Source organism: Giraffa tippelskirchi, chromosome 7 (genome assembly GCF_054371585.1).
Source record: "Giraffa tippelskirchi isolate mGirTip1 chromosome 7, T2T-mGirTip1v1.2.pri, whole genome shotgun sequence".
NCBI lineage: Eukaryota > Metazoa > Chordata > Mammalia > Artiodactyla > Giraffidae > Giraffa > Giraffa tippelskirchi.
Window position 1 is genome coordinate 121,485,469 of NC_137281.1, and position 15,707 is coordinate 121,501,175.

Here is a 15,707-nt window from a genome sequence, read left to right on the forward strand (position 1 = left end):
AAGCAAAATGGTTGTCTGAGGAGGCCTTACAAATAGCTGAGAAAAGAAGAGAAGTGAAAGGCAAAGGAGAAAAGGAAAGATATACCCATTTGAATGCAGAGTTCCAAAGAATAGCAAGGAGAGATAAGAAAGCCTTCCTCAGTGATCAATGCAAAGAAATAGAGGAAAGCAATAGAATGGGAAAGACTAGAGATCTCATCAAGAAAATTAGAGATAGCAAGGGAACATTTCATGCAAAGATGGGCATAATCAAGGACAGAAACAGTATGGACCTAACAGAAGCAGAAGATATTAAGAAGAGGTGGCAAGAATACATAGAAACTATACAAAAAAGATCTTCACAACCCAGATGATCACGATGGTGTGATCATTCACCTAGAGCCAGACATCCTGGAATGTGAAGTCAAGTGGGCCTTAGGAAGCATCACTACACACAAAGCTAGTGGAGGTGACAGAATTCCAGTTGAGCTATTTCAAATCCTAAAAGATGATGCTGTGAAAGTGCTGCACTCAATATGCCAGCTAATTTGGAAAACTCAGCAGTGACCACAGGACTGGAAAAGGTCAGTTTTCATTCCAATCCCAAAGAAAGGCAATGCCAAAGAATGCTCAAACTACCGCACAATTGCACTCATCTCACACGCTAGCAAAGTAATGCTCAAAATTCTCCAAGCCAGACTTCAACAGTACGTGAACTGTGAACTTCCAGATGTTCAAGCTGGTTTTAGAAAAGGCAGAGGAACCAGCAATCAAATTGTCAACATCCGCTGAATCATCAAAAAAGCAAGAAAGTTCCAGAAAAACATCTACTTCTACTTTATTGACTACGCCAAAGCCTTTGACTGTGTGGATCACAACAAACTGTGGAAAATTCTTCAAGAGATGGGAATTCCAGTCCACCTGACCTGCCTCTTGAGAAATCTGTGTGCAGGTCAGGAAGCAACAGTTAGAACTGGACATGGAACAACAGACTGGTTCCAAATAGGAAAAGGAGTACGTCAAAGCTGTATATTGTCATGCTGCTTATTAACTTATATGCAGAGTACATCATGAGAAACACTGGGCTGGATGAAGCACAAGCTGGAATTAAGATTGCTGAGAGAAATATCAATAACCTCAGATATGCAGATGACACCACCCATATGGCAGAAAGTGAAGAACTAAAGAGCCTCTAGATGAAAGTAAAAGAGGAGAGTGAAAAAGTTGGCTTAAAGCTCAACATTCAGAAAACCAAGATCATGACATCCAGTCCCATCACTTCATGGCAAATAGATGGGGGAACACTGGACACAGTGACAGACTTTATTTTTGGGGGGCTCCAAAATCACTGCAGATGGTGACTGTAGCCATGAAATTAAAAGACACTTGCTCCTTGGAAGAAAAGTTATGACCAACCTAGATAGCATTTTAAAAAGTAGAGACATTACTTAGCCGACAAAGGTTCATCTAGTCAGTGAAGGTGAAAGTGAAGTTCGCTCAGTCGTGTCTGACTCTTTGTGACCCCATGGACTGTATAGTCCATGGAATTCTCCAAGCCAGAATACTGGAGTGGGTAGATTTTCCTTTTTTTTTTTTTTTTTTACAAATTTCCTTTTATCTTAGTGGTTGATTTCTCTCTGACTTTCCTTTTGTCTAGTCAAGGCTATGGTTTTTCCAGTAGTAATATATGGATGTGAGAGTTGGACTATAAAGGCAGCTGAGCGCTGAAGAATTGATGCTTTTGAAATGTGGTGTTGGAGAAGACTCTTGAGAGTCCCTTGGGCTGCAAGGAGATCCAACCAGTCCATCCCAAAGGAAATCAGTCCTGAATATTCATTGGAAGGACTGATGCTGAAGCTGAAACTCCAATACTTGACCACCTGATGAGATGAACTGACTCATTTGAAAAGCCCCTGATCCTGGGAAAGATTGAAGGCAGGAGGAGAAGGGATGACAGAGGATGAGATGGTTGGATGGCATCACCAACTCGATGGACATGAGTTTGAGTAAACTCCTGGAGTTGCTGATGGACAGGGAGGCCTGGCGTGCTGTGGTTCATGGGGTCACAAAGAGTCGGACACGACTGAGCAACTGAACTGTCCAGTTGGCACTAGGTCCTATATTTCAAAGATGGCCCTAGTGACTGGCCAAACATTTTCTGTTCTGGGTGCACTGGAGGGCAGCTATCATGTAGAGGAACAGAAAAAGAAATGCATGGCTGGTGAGAGTGGCAGAAGAGAAAGTAGGGAATAAAATTTGCCTTGTTCAGTTCAGTTCAGTCGCTCAGTTGTGTCTGACTCTTTGCGACCCCATGAACCGCAGCACGCCAGGCCTCCCTGTCCATCATCAAATCCTGGAGTCCACCCAAATCCATGTCCATTGAGTCAGTGATGCCATCCAACCATCTCATCCTCTGTCGTCCCCTTCTCCTCCTGCCCTCAATCTTTCCCAGCATCAGGGTCTTTTCCAATGAGTCAGCTCTTCGCATCAGGTGGCCAAAGTATTGGAGTTTCAGCTTCAGCATCAGTCCTTCCAATGACTATTCAGGACTGATTTCCTTTGGGATGGACTGGTTGGATCTCCTTGCAGCCCAAGGGACTCTCAAGAGTCTTCTCCAACACTACAGTTCAAAAGCATCAATTTTTCAGCACTCGGCTTTCTTTATAGTCCAGCTCTCGCATCCATACATGACCACTGGAAAAACCATAGCCTTGACTAGACAGACCCTTGTTGACAAAGTAATGTCTCTGCTTTTCAATATGTTGTCTAGGTTGGTCATAACTTTCCTTCCAAGGAGTAAGCATCTTTTAATTTCATGGCTGCAAGCACCATCTGCAGTGATTTTGGAGCCCAGAAAAATAAAGTCTGACACTGTTTCCACTGTTTCCCCCTCTATTTGCCATGAGGTGATGGGACTTGAGAGCATTTAATACAATTTCCACTAGGTGGCAGTAACGCTCTAGGAATAAGGTTTCTAAGTTCCAGAAAGGGATAAACCTGCCAGGAAGGAACTGTGGAGCACGCCCAGTGCAGAAATCTTTTAAATGGATTTACTCTTCAAAGCATACAAATTTAACTTAAAAAAAAAAAATCTTGTGCTCAATCCTGTTCATCTTTCAGTAATCTAATATTATACCAGAGAGAGAGAGACAGACAGACAGAGACAGACAGACTGTGACCCTGAATCAATCTATTAATCGTCGTTGTTTTTTAGTCGCTAAGTCACATCTGACTCTTTTCTGACCCCTTGGACTGTAACCTGCCAGGCCCCTCGGTCCATGGGATTTTCCAGGCAAGAATACTGGAGTGGGTTGCCATTTCCTTCTCCAGGGGAGCTTCCCAACCCAGGGATCCATCCTGAATTTGATCAAACCTCCTGCATTGGCAGGTGAAATTCTTTGCCCTTGAGCCAACAAGGAAGCCTGAATTAATCTGCTGCTGCTGCTGCTGCTAAGTCGCGTCAGTGGTGTCCGACTCTGTGCGACCCCATAGACGGCAGCCCAACAGGCTCCTCTGTCCCTGGGATTCTCCAGGCAAGTGTACTGGAGTGGAGTGCCATTGCCTTCTCCACCTGAATTAACCTATATGTTCTCAAATCAGGCAAGATGCTATAGAGGACAAATATTAGAAATAATTTTAAGATTCAGCAGACTGTATTTTAAACCTAAAGTTAATTGAAATTTCTCTACTAAAAATGATCTTAACTCCTCTCAGTTTTGGTCTGAGCCTGATTTTAAAAATAAGTTTTTAGAAAAGGACAAAATTGCAAAGTAAACTAAACAGCAAGATTCATTCTAACCTCAGATTAGGAGCTGGCAACTATTTTCAGAAATTATAGAGATAATGCTATACCCTGATTAATTTAGCAAATCTCACAAAAAGTACTATTAATATCACTTATCATCTTTTGTGATTCTATTAGGCTATAGGGACTAAGTATCTTCCAATTGCAGGCTCATTCCAATAGCCAGACAAGTGTAGAATTAGTCTTACTGCCAAAAGCCACATATTTGAAGGCTTGGGAATAGGCCTGGAAACTCCACGCCAGGTATCAAACTGCAGGATTCCTCTGCTTTTCATCCTGTTCTTTCTCTGCCTCCCACTTGCTAGCTGGCTGCTGAGATGAGTTGGCATGATAGCCCTAACTGGGCTGAGGCATGAAAGTGTGAAAGTGTTAGTTGCTCAGTTGTGTCCCACTCTTTGTGACCCCATGGACTGTAGCCGGCCAGGCTCCTCTGTCCATGGGATTCTCCAGGCAGGAATCCTGGAGTGGATTGCCATTTCCTCTCTAAGCCATGGGGGTGGCAGCTGTTTAAGAAGTCTTCTTTTGTTGGTTACAGACCTAGGCCAAAGCTCCTGGGCAAGCAAATAGGCCTCTTTCACAGAAAGGTGGGGGTGTGTGTCAGTTGGCTGTCTGTGCAGTGCCCTGGGGGTAGTAGCTTGTCAAGAATTGTCTCTCTGACGGTTCCTGTCCCATGAGACTCAGGATTGAAAGCCCCCTGCCCTCCAGAAACAGGTGGTCAAGTAAATCCCCTTGTGGCAGCCACAAAAACTGGGCCATCAGATGTGCGTAAGAGGTCCCCTGCAGGAGAATTGGGGCTCTGGAGCGTGGAGCGGGGAGTGTGACAGTGATGCCCACCAGCTGGGATGAGGCAGAGAGATGGTGCTTGGTGGAAAAAGGAGAAAAACAACAACAACAAGATCGCACTCACTGGCTAGAGTGAGGCAGAGGGAGAGCTCAGCACGCTGCCTGCAAGCCGGCAGGGGCTCGAGTGTGCTCAGTTAGATGCCTGTCTCTCAAGTGGAAGCTTTAGAATTAGCAGGTGAGTCTCATTCACATTAGATCTGGGTGCCTGCAGGTGAGCCCGAGCCCACGGGGTCTTTAAGAGCTGCTTTTGGCTTCCCCCCGTTGCCTTGGGGGATTCCTGGGCGGGACTTAGCTAGATTTTCAAAGGCGGGTGTTTCGGGGCTGGTCTCTCAGGCACAAGTCTTAGAAGTTGGGGTGCCAGATATGGAGTTCAAACCCTTCACTCCTCAGAGAGAGGCTCCAGGTCTGAGTTCCCTCCCAACTCTGGACTCTGTAGCACCAGACTAAGGGTTCATGGCAGAGTTGCAACCCAGGCCCTCCTACCCGCTTTCCTGTGGGCCTTCCCTGCTTCTGCCTGACGTGTAGGAGTTGGTAGACAGTTTTTAGGGTTTGTTTGTTTGGTTTTTTTTGGAGAGGAAGTTGTTTCCCGTGCAGCAGCAGAGTCAGTGCGTCTCCCGTGAGGTGATGTGTCCATCTTCCTCCCACGGGTGCCATCTTGACGCCATCGGCTCTTCACTACTGGAATTCCCCTCTGGCTCCTCTCTGCTGCTGCTGCTGCTAAGTCGCGTCAGTCGTGTCCGACTTTGTGCGACCCCATAGACGGCAGCCCACCAGGATCCACCGTCCCTGGGATTCTCCAGGCAAGAACACTGGAGTGGGTTGCCATTTCCTTCTCCAATGCGTGCAAGTGAAAAGTGAAAGTGAAGTCGCTCAGTCGTATCCGACTCTTCGAGACCCCATGGACTGCAACCTACCAGGCTCCTCCGTCCACGAGATTTTCCAGGCAAGAATACTGGAGTGGGGCTGGCTCCTCTCTGGTAGGAAGCAAAAACCATGAACCAAGTTTGTGATGGTAAGGCCTTGGAGAGTCTGGAAACTTTATCTCTCGCCTGTTTTTTCTCCTCCCACCTAACCTTGTAGCAACCATCAGTTAATATGCCTTAAAAGGGAAGTGGCCTGTGTGCTAATTATCTACAAGGATAGCCCAGTAGGAAGAGGCAGAGGATTGGCTGCTCTTGCTGCAGTTGGTTTTGGAGAAGGGCAGAACCCCAAGGGTTGGGGTAGAGGGAGGCAGCTTTTAGAAAAAAAAGGGGAAGAAAACCAAAAGAGGTGGGGCCCAGGAGGAGGTGTGAACCCGGAGTGTCCAGGGGCTCACAGATACTGCGGTGGAGATTTTTGACCCACAGTTCCCTCTGTGGTAGAGTTCTAAACGATGCTGGTGGCTTTTCGCTCTTTTGAGGACAGTCTAATAATGGAACGAGAGGCATCAGTCCTTTTGTAAAACGTTTGTACTTCCCAAGCTGCCTGCACATTAGAATTGCCTTAACAAATTTGTTTTTATTTTATTTTTCCCAGAAAGGGAGCATGGGGGTTAATTTATCTTAAAACCTGCCTGTCTGAAATGTCTTTGAGCTCTCTTACCATGGTGGGCTGTTTGGCTGGACATAGACTTTTTAAAATTGAGATATAGTTGGTTTACAATATTAGTTTCAGGTGTGCAACATTGTGATTCAAAATTTTTGTAGGTTATACTCCATTTAAAGTTATTGTAAAATATTGGCTATATTTGTGTTGTATAATATATATGTGTGTGTGTGTGCTTAATCGCTCAGTCATGTCTAACTCTGTGACCTCATGGACTGTGTAGCCCACCAGGCTCCTCTGTCCATGGGGATCTTCCCAGCAAGAATACTGGAGTGGGTTTCCACGCCCTCCTGCAGGATATCTTCCCGACCCAGGGGTGTAACCTGGGTCTCCTGCATTGCAGACGGACTTTTTACTGTATGAGCCACCAGGAAAGGCTATTGTATAATATATACTTATATCTTATTTCTGTAACATTAATACATAGTAGTTTGTTCGTGTTAATTCCCTACCCCTGTCTTGATCCTCCCTATTCCTCTCCCCACTGTTAACCATGAATTTGTTCTCTCTATCTGTTGAGTCTGCTTATTTTTGTTAGATTCATTAGTTTGTTGTATTTTTTAGATTCCACTCATACGTGATATCATAGTGTTTGTCTTTCTCTGATTTATTTTGTTTAGTGTCATATCCTTTAAGTCCATCTGTGTTGTTGCAAAGGACAAAATTCCATTCTTTTTTGTGGCTGAGTACTATTCCACTGTATGTTTGTGTGTATATTTATCAATCGATAGATAATCTCACATCTTTATCAATTTATCTGTTGATGGACATGTAGGTTGCTTCCGTATCTTGGCTATTGTGAATTATGATGCTTTGACTATTGGGGTGTATGTATCTTTTCAAATTAGTGCTTTTATTTTTTTCAGATATATTGCCAGCAGTGAACTTGCTGGGTATATGATAGCTCTATTTTTAGTGTTTTGAGGAATTATACGATTTTCCACAGTGGTTGCACCAATGTGTATGAAGGTTCCCTTTCTCCACACCCTTACTAACACTTGATAATTGTGTTCTTGTTGATGATGGCCATTCTGACTGGTGTGAGGCGATATCTCATTGAGGTTTTAATTTGCTTTTCTCTGATTAATGATGTTGGGCATCTTTTCAGGTGCCTGTTAGCCATCTGTATGTTGTTTTTAGAGAAATGTCTGTTCAGATCTTCTGCCCATTAAAAACATTTTTTCTGTTTTAATTGGTGGAGAATTGCTTTACAATGTTGTGTTGGTTTCTGTCATATAACAATGTGAATCAGTCATAATTATATACATATCCCCTCCCTCTTTAGCCTCCTTCTCATTCCTCCATTTTTAAATTTGTTTTTATATTCAGTTGTATGAACTGTTTATTTTGGATATTAACCCCTTATTGGTCATATCATTTGCAAATATTTTCTCGCATTCAGTAGCTTGTCTTTAGTTTTGTCAGTGGTTTCCTTTGCTGGGCAAAGGTTTTTAAATTTAATTATGTCTCATGTTTATTTTCTTTAATTTCCTTTGCTTTAGGAGACAGATCCAAAACACATTGCTACAATTTATGTCAGTGTTTTGCCCCTGTTTTCCTCTAGGAGTTCAATGGTTTCAGTTCTTACATTTAGGTCTTTAATCCATTTTGAGTTAATTTTTGTATATGGTGTTAGAAAATGTTCTAATTCCATTCTTTAACATAGCTGTCCACGTTCTCTAACACCACTTACTGAAGAGACTGTCTTTTCTCCATTGTATATTCTTGCCTCCTTTGCCATAGATTAGTTGATCTATGACATAAACTCATAATTTCTGGGCTTATTTCTGGGCTTTCTAGCTTGTTCCATTTATCTGTATGTCAATGTCAATGTTTTTGTGCTTGTCCCATTGTGTTTTGTAGTGTAGTCTGAAGTCAGGTGTATGATTTCTTCAGTTTTGTTCTTTCTCATAATTGTTTTAGCTGTTTGGAGTCTTTTATGTTTCCATAGAAATTTCAGAATTTATTCTATTTTTGTGAAAAATGCCATTGGTAATTTGATAGGGATTTCATTGAATCTGCAGATTGCCTTGCATAATATCATTTTCACAATATTCATTCTTCCAATCCGTGAACGCAGTCTATCTGTGTTATTTTCAGTTTCTTTCATCAGTATCTTATAGTTTTCTGGGCACAGGTCTTTTATCTCCTTCTAAAGTATTTTATTCTTTTTCATGTGATGGTAAATGAGATTGTTATCTTAATTTCTCTTTATGGTAGTTTGTTGTTAGTATATAGAAATGCACAGATTTCTAGATATAAATTTTTATCCTGCTATTTTACCAGATTCATTGATGAACTATAGTAGTTTCTGGTGGTATCTTTAGGATTTTCTGTGTATAGTATCATGTCATCTTTAAACAGTGACAGCTTTACTTCTTCCTTTCCTGTTTGGATTCCTTTGTTTTCTTTGTCTAGTTGCTGTGGCTAGGACTTCAATAGTATGTTGAATAAAAGGGTGAGAGTGGGTATTCTTGTCTTCTTCATGATCTTAGAGGAAATGCTTTTAGCATTTCACTGTTGAATATGATTTTAGCTCTGGTCTTATCATATATGCACTTTATTATGTTGAGGTATGTTCACTCTATACCCACCAGGTTGAGAGGTTTTTTTTTTTTGAATCATAGATGTTGAAACTTGTTAAAAGATTTTCTGTATCTACTGAGATAATCATGTGATTTTTATTTTTCAATTATTTCATATGGTATTATTACATTGATTTGTAGATACTGAAAAATCCTTGCCTCCCTGGAATAAATTACACTTGATCATGGCATATGATCTTCTTAATGTATTGGTAGTTTCATTTGCTAATATTTTGTTGAACATTTTTGCATCTATGTTCATCAAGGATATTGGCCTCTAATTTTCTTTCTTTCTTTTTTTTGTAGTATGTTTGATTTTGCTACAGGGTGATGCTGGCCTTATAAAATGCGTTTGGAAGCATTCCTTCTTCTGCAATGTTTTGGAATAGTTTGAGAATGATAGGTATTAACTCTTCTCTAAATGTTTGGTAAAATTCACCTGGGAGGCCATCTAGTTCTGGACTTTTGTTTTCTGGGAGTTTTAAAAATCATTGATTCGATTTCATTACTGATAATTGGTCTGTTTATATTTTCTATTTCTTCCTGATTCAGTCTTTGGAGTTTGTACACTTCTAAGAATTTGTCTGTTTCTTCTAGGTTGTCTGTTTTATTAGCGTATAATTACTTGCAATAATCTTCAATGATCTATGGTGTTGTAATTTTTTCATTTCTGATTTTATTGATTTGGCCCCTGTTTTTCTTAATGAGTCTGACTAAAGGTTTATCAATTTTATTTATCTTTCAAAGACCAGTTCTTTTTATTGATCTTAGTTGCTATTGTTTTTAGTCTTTATTTCATTTATTGTTGCCATGATCGTTATGATTTCTTGCCTTCTACTAACTTTTGGTTTTGTTTTTCTTTTTCTAGTTCCTTTAGGTATGAGGTTAGGTTGCTTGAGATTTTTCTTGTTTCCTGCAGTAGGCTTGTATTGCTGTAAAATACTCTCTTGGGACTGCTTTTGCTGCATCCCATAGATTTTGGATTGTTGTTCTTTCATTTTCATTTGTGTCCAGATATTTTTAAACTTCTTTTTTGAGTTCTTCAGTGACCATTGGTTGTTTAGCCTCTATGTGTTTGTGTGTGTGTGTGTGTGTTCTTGCAGATTTTTGTTGTAGTTGATTTCTTGTCTCATAGCATTGTGGTTGAAAAAGATACTTGATATGATTTCACTTTTCCTAAATTTATTGAGAATGTTTTTGTGGCTCGTTATGTGGCCTGTCCATTAGAATGTTGGGTTGGATGTCCATTAGAACATTCTAACCAGTAGAATGTTCATGTGTACTTGAAAAGAATATGTATTCTTCTGTTTTTGAATGGAATGTTTTATATAAAAATATATATATATATGAATTTTGACCAATATATATATTGGTTTAATATGGTTTAATATGGTTTAATGTAATGCAATATGGTTTAATATAATGGTTTAATGTATCATTTAAGGCCAATATTTCTTTATTGATTTTCTGTCTTGTTGATCTATTCATTGATATAAGTGTGATGTTAAAGTCCCCGACTCTTACTGTGTTGCTGTCAATTTCTCCCTTTATGTATGTTGATATTTGCTTGGGGTAAAAATGTTTTTATTGGGTACATGTGTATTTACAATTGTCACAGCATCTTCTTGGATTGATCCCTTGATCGTTATGAATGTAATGTCCTTTATTGTTTCTTTTTATAGTTTTTGTTTTAAAGTTTATTTTGTCTGATATAAGTATTGCTACTCTGACTTTCTTTTGATTTCCATTTGCATAGAATACCTTATTCCAATTCTCTCACTTTCAGTCTGTGTATGTCTTTAGACCGGAAGTGAGTCTTTTTCAGGCAGCATATATATGACTCTTGTATTTATGTCCATTTGGCCACTCTGTTTTTTTCACTGGAGCATTTAGTCCATTTGCAATTAAGATAGTTACTGATACATATGTACTTACTGCCATTTTGTTAATTGTTTTGGAATTGCTTTTGCAGTTATTTTTTGCTTATTTGTTCTTTTGCTCTCTTCCCTATGATTTGATGACTATCTTTACTGTTATTTTGGATTCTTTTCTCTTTTTTGTGTGTATCTTTATTATGGGTTTTTGATTTGTGGTTACCATAAGGTTTATGTAGCTATCTATGTTATTTTAAGTTACTGATCTCATAATCTCTAATGCACTTTAACAACTCTACATTGTTACATCCCTCGCCCACAATTACTGTTTTGACATCATATTTTACATCTTTTTGTTTTGTGTGTGCCCTAACTACAAATATAGGTGGTTTTACTATTCTTGTCTTTTAACCTTTTTACTAATTTTGCATAAGGTTGATTTACTATCTTTACTAAATATTTCCCCTTACCAGGAAGCTCTTTCTTTCTTTCTCTTTCCCCTCCTCCTCCCTCCTTAGAGAATTCACTTTAATGTTTTTTGTTAAGCTGAATTAGTGGTGATGAACTCTTTTAGCTTTTGTTTGTCTGTAAAACTTTTGATCTCTCCATAAAAACTGAAGGAAAACCTTAATGGGTAGAATATTTTGGTTGTAGATTCTTCCCTTTCATATATTTAAACATATTATGCCACTCCGTTCTCCCCTGCAGAATTTCTGCTGAAAAGTTATCTGATAGCCTTATGGGAGTTTCCTTGTACATAACTTGATTATTTTCCCTTGCTGCTTTTAATATTCTTTCTTTATATTTAATTTTTACCCTTTCAATTAAAATGTGTCTTTGTATTGACCTCATTAGGTTGATCCTCTTTGGGACCATCTTTGCTTCCTGGATCTGGATGTCTGTTTCCCTTCCCATGTTAGGGACGTTTTCAACTATTATGTCTTCAAATATGTTTTCAGTCCCTTTTTTCTCCTTCTGGAACCCCTATCATGCAAATATTAGTATGCTTGATGGTGTCCCTGACACCACTTTCACTTCTTTTTATTTTTTCTTCTTCTGTTCAACTTTAGTGGTTTCCACTACTCTTTCGTTCCACTGATCTGTTCCTCTGTATCATTTAATCTACTGTTGATTCCTTCTAGTGTATTTTTCATTTCAGTTATTGTACTCGTCTCTGTTTTGTTCTTCTCTATATTTGCTAACTCTTTTAAGCACTTGTAACTCCTATTCTCTTCATCCAATATTTTCCTGAGTTATTGGATCATCTTTATGATTATTACTTTGAACTCTGTTGGGCAGATTGGCTATCTCTACATAGTTCTTGTGGGTTTTTAAAAAATTACTTATTTTAGTTGGAGGCTAATTACAGTACTGTAGTGGTTTTTGCCATACATTGACATGAACCAGCCATGAGTGTACATGTGCTCCCCATCCTGAACCCCCCTCCCACTTCCCTCCCCATCCCGTCCCTCTGGGTCATCCCAGTGCACCAGCCCTGAGCACCCTGTCTCATGCATTGACCCTGGACTGGCGATCTGTTTCACATATGATAATATACATGTTTCAATGCTATTCTCTCAGATCATCCCACTCTTGTGGGGTTTTAGCTTGTTACTTTGTTTGGAACATGATCCACTGTAACGTCATTATGCCTGATTTGCTGGTTTGTTTTTTTTTTCCCCGTAATGTGGTAGATTGTTTAAATTTCTTAACCTTTTGTAGGTTATGTCATACATGTCCCAGCAGTATAATCCCCTCTGATCACCAGAGCCCTGTGTTCTAGAGGTGTCACTCATCTGGCATGTGTGGGTCCTGTGTAGTGAACTGACTACCATGGGTGGTCAGGTGGGCACGACTGGCTCCTGGCCTAGTTGGTTGCCAGGAGTGAAGTCTGCTGGCCACTGGTTGATGAGGCTGGATCATGAGGCAGCTGGCTGTGGTTCAGAGGGTCCCGGAATGGGTGCCTGCCCTACTGCTGGCTGAGGCTGGCCCTGCGGCTAGAGCCCCCTCACCTGTGGGTGAGGTCAGGGCCCAGGACGTCCTGGGGTTGTTGCCTGCTCACTGGTGGGCAGAGCTGGGCCCTAGGGTCTATGCACTTGTGTATGGAGTCAGGTCCTGGGCCTTCTCATGGACAGCACCATGTCCCGTGGTGGCTGTGAGCCCAGAACTTTTTAAGACAACTCCTGTTTGCTGGTCGTTGGGGCTATGTTGCCACTCAGCTAGTTGCTTGGCCTGAGGCATTGCCCTACTGGTGCCCACACTCTGGTGGGCAGGAGCAAGGTTGGGTTCTGAAGCTAATAAGCTCAAGGGTGCTTGTCAGCACCAGTGTTTGCATGGTAGGACAACCCCGCCCTGACCCAAAATGGCTGCCACCACTGTCTGTGTACCCAAGGTGAAGAAGTGGCTTCCCACCTCTCTGGGAAACCCTCCAAGATCAGTAGGTGGGTCTGACCCAGGTTTCTTTCAAATACTGCTTCTACCCTGGGTCCCAGAGCATGTGAGATTTTGTAAGCATCCATTAAGAGTAGAGCCCTCTGGCGCTCTCAAAAGTAAGCCCTGCTGGCCTTCAGAGCCAAATGTTGCGGGGGCTTGTCTTCTGAGTGTAAGACCCCCTAGGGTGGGAAGTCTGATATGGAGCTCAGACCCCTCACTTTGGGGAGAAACTCTGCAATTGTAATTATCCTCCTGTTTGTGAGTCACCCACCAGGGGTGTATATAGATCTGACTAAACCATGACTTTGGTAGTCCTATTCTCTCATTGTGGTTCCTTCTTTATATCTTTTGTTGTAGAAGCTTTTTTCTGCTAGATTCTGGTCCTTCCCATCAATAATTGCTCTGTAAATATTATAGTTATAAATTCTGTGTGCCCTTGAGAGGTGGTGAGCTTGGGGTCTTCCTACTCTGCCATCTTGGCCATTCCCTTGCCTTAGGAACTTTAAGTAGTACAGACACCGCCCCCCATCCCTCCCACCCCTCAGAACTACAGACTCAGACAATCTCCAGAAGTACAGCTGAAATGACTGTGTTTTGAAATTTTCTGCTGTTGATTCTCTTGCAATTTATGCAGGTGGATATTTAGATACCATTGCCCTAAACATATTAAAACTTATTTGTAAATAATTTCCCCTAGAGATGAAAGATATGTTGTTTCACTCCATGTATATTTTAAGTACAGGAATTAGAATAAGTGAAGTCATATTATGACATTAACACATGATAAATATTGATCTACGTTGACAAATAACATTGACTGAATAATGACATTTATAGCACTCTAAAACCTTCCCACATGCTTTCTTCTTTTTTGTATTCTCATAACTACTCTACAAGGTAATCAACAAGGGATATTTAATGAGTTTCTAGTGTTGTTCAGGAACAGTGCTGGGTATACAGGGAAATGATTATTGGTCCCACATTACACATTAGGATATGGTTTGTGAGTGATTAAGTTTCCAGGGTCAGTTGATGGAAGAGTCAGGACCTGCAGTGACAGCCTGGCTCAGCACATCCTAGGCTCTGCTGCCTGGAAACTTGCCAGTTCACCTACTGCTGCTGTGATTACTCTGGGGAGTGCCTAGATATCAGTGAAAGTTCCATATATTGATCTTTCTTACACTTTGTTCTCTTTCTATTGTATTCAAGCTTCCAATTATATATGAAAAAAATATTCTTTTTTCTTTTCCAGCCAGCTACCAGATCATCTAATTTTCCTTCTATTCTTTTAGAACAGGTGATCTATAACAACAAACTCGAGCATCAGCTTTTTCTCTTTTAGTCTTCATAGTCTCTTTCCCCTCCTCGTCACTCCACCCAGGTAACTCTAATTCAGGTCACACAAATCCCATTCACAGTTAATCAGAATAGACACTTTTGAAATCTTACTTTCTTCTTACTCTTCTTTCTGAAAGAACCCTTCTCTTCCAGTCTTCCAAGTCCTCTGTCTGCATGTGCTGTCAGTCTTTCTTCAGCCTCTCCTTTTCCTTTCTGTTCTTTCAGTTGTTTCTCTAGTCATCCCTCACACGAGGCTCTAAATGGGTCCTCTGCTTCTGCTTTCCTCATTCGGTCCCACTTCACACACAGCTTCCAATAAATAAGTCTCTTCAACTTGTCATTGTCCAACCCAGAAGGTGACGTGAGCTCTTTAGAGCCTGTGCTATTAGATGAAGTCTCACCCCTTAAGATTTTCAGTACCCTCAAGTAATTGTTGATTTATTCAACAACCTCATGCCTTGAAACCAACCCAAGCAAATTTCCCACTCCTGCCACCTCCCAAAGCAGGAGATGTAAGAGACATGGGTTCAATCTCTGGTTGGGAAGATCCCCTGGAGGAGGGCATGGCAACCCACACCAGTATTCTTGCCTGGAGAATCCCATGGACTGAGGAACCTGGCGGGCTACAGTCCATAGGGTTGCAAAGAGTCAGACATGACTGAGCACCTGAGCACACACACACCATGCGCTCATCCCAGACATGACACCCACCTTGCACAGAAGCTCTTTCTTACTGCTTTCCAGAACATGTCACCCAGCATCAAACTCTTCTAAAAGCAGTGTGGAGTTCAGATAAAGCGTAGCCTTTGTCTTTTTTACCTTTTTTTAAAAATTTATTTTTAATTCGATAATTGCTTTACAATGTTGTGCTGGTTTCTGCCGTGAAAGTGAAGGTGCTCAGTTGTGTCTGACTCTCTGCGATCCCATGGACTGTAGCCTGCCAGGTTCCACCGTCCATGGGATTTTCCAGGCAAGAATACTGGAGTGGGTTGCCATTTCCTTCTCCAGGAGTACAACAACATAAATCAACCATAAGTGTACATATATCCCCTCCCTTGAACCTCCCTCTACCCCACCCCTCTAGGTTGTCACAGAGAACTGGGTAGAGCTCCCTGTGTTATGCAGTAACTTCCCACTAACTATCTATCTTGCATATGATAGTGTATATATGTCAATGCTACTCTCTCAATTCATCGCACCCTCTTCTTCCCCCACTGTGTCCACAAGTGTTTTCTGTCTGCATCTCTATTCCTTCCCTGTAAACAG

The 15,707-nt window shown here is 41.1% G+C and overlaps 1 protein-coding gene across 1 annotated transcript in view; it reads left to right on the forward strand.

The window, feature by feature from the left end:
• The first annotated feature begins 4,885 nt into the window (after positions 1-4,885).
• Positions 4,886-15,707, forward strand: part of ATP8B4 (ATPase phospholipid transporting 8B4 (putative)) — a 317,399-nt gene continuing 306,577 nt past the window's right edge. Inside the window, exon 1 of the mRNA XM_081508362.1 lies at positions 4,886-5,639. The gene's annotated coding sequence lies outside the window, so the exon portion shown is untranslated. The remainder of the gene's footprint in view (positions 5,640-15,707) is intronic.